General features: G+C 33.3%; 1 pseudogene; it reads left to right on the top strand.

Annotated features, from left to right (window-relative positions):
- The first annotated feature begins 2,029 nt into the window (after positions 1-2,029).
- Positions 2,030-2,146, top strand: LOC145263797 (5S ribosomal RNA; annotated as a pseudogene).
- Positions 2,147-5,554: the final 3,408 nt, after the last annotated feature.

Here is a 5,554-nt window from a genome sequence, read left to right as displayed (position 1 = left end):
TCATGAAGAGTGGCAGAAAATAGATCTTAACATCTGCAACAATTTAGCCAATAAAATGCAAAAACGAATAAAAGCTGTTAAAAAGGCAAAGAGAGGACATACCAAATATTGATTGTTGTTAGAATATATTGATTACTGTTTACTCCACTATTCTTAAACTTTAAATATATGTTTGAATCATAAGTTCGACTTTTTATTGATGCTCCATACTGTTGAGCATGGCTGTATTACTAGTTATTAATACATATGCATATATATATATATATATATATATATATATATATATATATATATATATATATATATACTTGTTTATTGTTATATAAACATGCTCACATCCCGCTGCTACAAATATCCACTTGTTTCAATCAAACAACAGATATCATCAGGCAGCGACTTGACTATTCAAAAGTTCAATGAATAATCTTATTTATTGAACTTTTGAATAGTCAAGTCGCTGCCTGATGATATATGTTGTTTGATTGAAACAAGTGGATATTTGTAGCAGCGGGATGTGAGCATGTTTATATAACAATAAACAAGTATTATCAGCTCTTTTTATTGAGCACTATCTAACAACCTCGTTGAATTCATTAGTCCATTACTTTTGAATATAAAAAACCCCGAGTATATATATATATTACTATTTATTACTACATATATATGTATATACGTACATATTCCTATATATAATGCATATTATTAATATATTACTCTTTATAAACACACACACACACACACACACACACACACACACACACACACACATATATATATATATATATTATCTATTATTTTTCCAGCATTTGAAATGGGATTGACACGACGGCTTAGCGGCAAAAATCTTGGATTGGAGTTATTTGGATCCAGAGTTAGGATCGTTCGACCGGTGGATCAGTTACGGTATCTTGATGATTGTCAGTGAACATGTATATCTATGTATATTAAAATGTATTTGCTCATTAAAATAATTAAACGATGGCGATTTGAGAATCTTCTAAGGTGTACTCTTACTCTGACTATCATCTTTAAAGTAAGTGTTTTTGACTTTCCGTCCGTCTCATCTTTTTTAATCACTTTTCTTTTATTGCTTTGTTTTGGGATATTGTATTTTTTTAAAATTAATATTTGATTGTCTTTGAGCAGCAGCCCAAAACCAAAGACAGTATTGTTCATTAATGCCTGCGAAACGTGCATAAGACGTGAAAGAAAAATTATAGTCGTTCGCTAAAATAAACGATTAAAATTACCCGAAAAAAATATTTGTGGACTAATTCATTCCTTTGGTCATTAAAATATAAATAATTCAGTATGTATGCTCTGAAGCCGGAAAAATAACTTCATTGAGCATTGTAACATAATGCTAACGCATATGCAAATGCACGCGAAATGACGTCACAGATAAAGAAAAAATACTTTGAAAAAGAATAGGCGTTAAGAAACGTGAGAGATCACGTGAGAGGAGCAAATGATACTCGAGAAGACTATCATGTGGATGACATCATGGCCGTTACAATGGGAGAATAAATGTCGTTACACAACAAAAAAACCTAGTTGAAGTTCTTCTCTATTCTTTGTCCCCTTTGCGACTGAGGCTACAACGTGTGTTGGTTCCCGGACAATATTACAGCTTTCTATTTAAAACAATTACGCTGATATTATAAAGCATATATACCTAAAAATATTTTTTATGACCCCAGATATATGGGTGTGTATAATATATATATATATATATATATATATATATATATATATATATATATATATTGTTTTTACACAAGCAGTAATATATTACTATACCAGAATGAGTATGTTTCAGTTAGCTAGTTACTAGTAACTAGAGAGCATTTCAGGAATAAAACTTATACGAATACAATATACTCTGCTCTACTTTGGTACTGAGCACTCTTGTATTAACCTCGATAAACTACATTGGTTACTTAACCTCTGGAAAACAATAACCTTAGATTATATATATATATATATATATATATATATATATATATATATATATATATATATATAAAGGGTATATGGCATAATCACGTTGACACACCGGTTCTCGCCAGATCACCGAAGTTAAGCAACGTTGAGCCTGGCTAGTACCAGGAAGATGACCATTTGGGAATTCTAGGCGCTGTATGTGATCTCCGCTCAATTCCGACATTGTTTCCAGTCGTCCTGCATCTCAACTTGCCACTGGTATGCAACAATGTTGACTTAGGAGAGGCGTGGATGAAGACTGCGCAACTCTTGCCACACAAATTTCACGGGCAGGTATCCTTACAGTGGTTATCCATAGTCTGTCAAGACTGAAAGAAAGCCACATATAAAGGGTAAGAAACTAATAATTATGAAATTATCATTAAAGTTTTGATAGGAGGAAACATAGCAACATCATACTTATATGTACGATCGTTTCGGAAACGATATCCTCTTATTCGTTCGATATTTATAAATAAAACCATTGAGAAATAAGTATCGAGAAATAAGTAAAATATTTCTGGATATCGGCTCCTCATCAGCATATTTCACAATTATTCATCTCTCACCCGTTATATTTATATAGCTCTAGGTAATTACACCTATTGAGCTTATCATAACTGTAATACTCCGAGCACAGCACCTTTAAATATATTTTACTGAGACGTTGCTCATTTAGACCCTGTCTACTACACTCTATAATATATATGTATATACTATATATATATATATATATATATATATATATATATATATATATATATATATATATATATGTGTGTGTGTGTGTGTGTGTGTGTGTGTGTGTGCATATATATATATAGAGAGAGAGACAGTCATGATACTGTTGGTCCGTTATAAATATTACTAGCAGCATTCAATGTTTTACCTCATCAACTTTTCCAATTTAACAAGTAGCGTAACATTTATACATATAAATTTAAATAAACACGTGGCCAATTTAAAGAAATTAGAAATGTTATCCCCATTTGCTTATTATAATCGAAAATGCTTGGCTATTTTGTTTGGTTTAAGACTCCAAAAGAGCTGAAAAGAAACCTCGCTCATTTATACGTCGTATTTTTTTATCCAAGCGAAGTAAAAATCGTCTGATGGCTTACACGAAAATTCACGATGGACAGAAAATTGGATCTTTCAGTGTATGAATTAATTTGCAAGTCACTGTCATCGCCGACCTCATGGTTGGCTTATGTTAATAGAAACCTTTTAATTCTGGTTCAGATAGTGTTTAATTTGCTGCTCTTTATAATGAAAACATTAATTTGTTCTTTCCTCGCAAAAAGGAAAGTGGACGAAAATGGGGTAAATAAAAGAAGAAAAACGTTTTTATTTATTAAAAATAAAATAAAAATAAAAATTAATCTCTGAAAAGGAATGTAATCTTTCATTGAAAAAAAATTCTTCCGCAAAACCACTTAACGATATAGTCAAATAAAATAAAAACTGGAGTCAAAACTTTATATATAAAACTATATCGGTCACTTTCCTGTTCCGTCACGAATATTGTGAAGATTAGAAACCTTCACCTCGTCATTTATTCTTATCAACACTCCCCAAGGTTTTTCTGACGAATAATTCCCCCCACTCTTTATCTGTGCCTAAACCTAAACGTAGATTCCATGAACAAAGCTTCTTTCTTAGAACTGCTCGCCTGTGGAATTGTTTTCCGTTTTCCTGCTTTCCGGCTGACTACAATATGGTTGTGTTCAAGTCTAACGTAAATAAGTTCTTGATGAGCCGTTCTATATAAGTTATCAAATTTACCAAATTTTCATTACTAATCATTACTATATTGTCCAATGTCTACTGTACACTCTTTAACCCTTATCCTTCAGTGGCCTCTTGGCCTTGATAAGTGGTGAGGCCTATGTAAAGAAAATGTCTACAACCCACTTGTAACACTGATTACATTCTGATAATAATCGATATCACTCTAAACATTCGTCCCTAAGCTGAAGAGTCGTTGCTCAAAAGGACTAGATTGGAAATCAATCAGAAATCACACCAGAGATGCTCAATGGAATAAAATCTTTTTCTTGCCATGCTGAAGAGTATAAAAATGAGCCAACGGCATTGTTCTAGGCAGGCATTGAAGCATATAGTCCTGAAATAAATTCAATTGCAAGCTCCAATCTTTACAATGGTTCATTTCAATCTGCGCTAGTGCTGTTGCACATTAGCAGAAAGCATTCCGCTTCCACCATAACTCATGTAAATAGCAATAAAAAATGCAGCACCGAAAATAATTGCAAGAGTGAAATAGCCGCAGCTTAGAATAGCTATACATAGATGACTATAAAACCTATTTAATTACATAAACTTCTGAAAAATGACGATCTCTAGAAAATCACGATCTCTGGAAAATCATGATTCCGAAAAGTCTATAATGTTTTGGTGAATAACAAAAAATCAACAATTTCTCCGTTATTGGACCAAAGTGATGTCGTTTGTACGACATCTGATAAGGCTGGACTGCTTATCTAGTGGTTCGCCTTGAACTTAACCTGGGATTACACCAATTACTTCATCCCAAAATTTCTACTATGGACTTAAACCGCACTCGACGGCCTGGTAATTACGCCTTTCCAGGTCCGGGATATCATAAAATTTTTTTGACAGTTCCAAAGAATGAGGGTCTGATCTTATCCCTCTATAGCATTCAAAATTCCTCTCCGGGGATGGCAATTGTCCTTTCTTAACTTATCAACAAATGTCTTATCGAATACTGCTTCCCTCTTTAATTGCCTCTTAAGTACTAATATTCAAGAATTTTAGTGCAAAAACTGACCATAGAACTTATTACCTTATGAGCCCCTACGCTTTTCGCTAAAGTGTTAGTCATTAACCAATCTAGTGATCGTCCATCATCTCGTTAATGCAAAACTTCTTTCTTAGCAGCCATCTCGAAATACATTTACCATACACCATAAAAGCTGGCATGTGAAGCCAGAACAGTAGCGGTTGATATATCAAAGACATTTGAAAGTATTTTCGTGCAAATTTATTCATGCGGTATTATTAAACGAGTATTTAATATAATCAAATTCTATTTGGAAAAAAAGCTCCATGTTGTCCTTAATAATCGTAACTCCAAACAGCATTTTATTAATGAGTTTGCTCGAGGGTTTGATCCTTGGATTATCATTATTGTTGATCTTTATAAACCACCTCCCTGATCCATAAGATGGATATATTTGCTAACGACACAACACAATATTTCCGACATGCAGGAAAACTAGCACATAGCTATCCATGCCAATAGCCGAATCCTTAGAAAATGACCCGTAGTTTCTAGTTGAATGTGGATATAAATGTATAATGACATATATGCTACTAAGACAAAGCATCTTTCTTTAAACAATTATGAGAAACCTTTTACACCGCCGATTGCCCTAGCTGAGAGTACCCTAGCTGTGAGTTCATCATCCAAGTTCCTTATTAACATTCATAGATAACATTGTGGCTAATGAATAAGGGAACTCTTAATCTCCCTACATTTTGTGTCCTTGTGCCAGACTTGTCCTGTACTCACGGGGAGATACGCAGAGCC

This window comes from Euprymna scolopes, chromosome 3 (genome assembly GCF_053919585.1).
Source record: "Euprymna scolopes isolate OS-2025 chromosome 3, ASM5391958v1, whole genome shotgun sequence".
NCBI classification, from domain to species: Eukaryota; Metazoa; Mollusca; class Cephalopoda; order Sepiida; family Sepiolidae; genus Euprymna; species Euprymna scolopes.
Note: the sequence above shows the minus strand (reverse complement) of the source record. Positions and strands in the feature narration are given on the sequence as shown.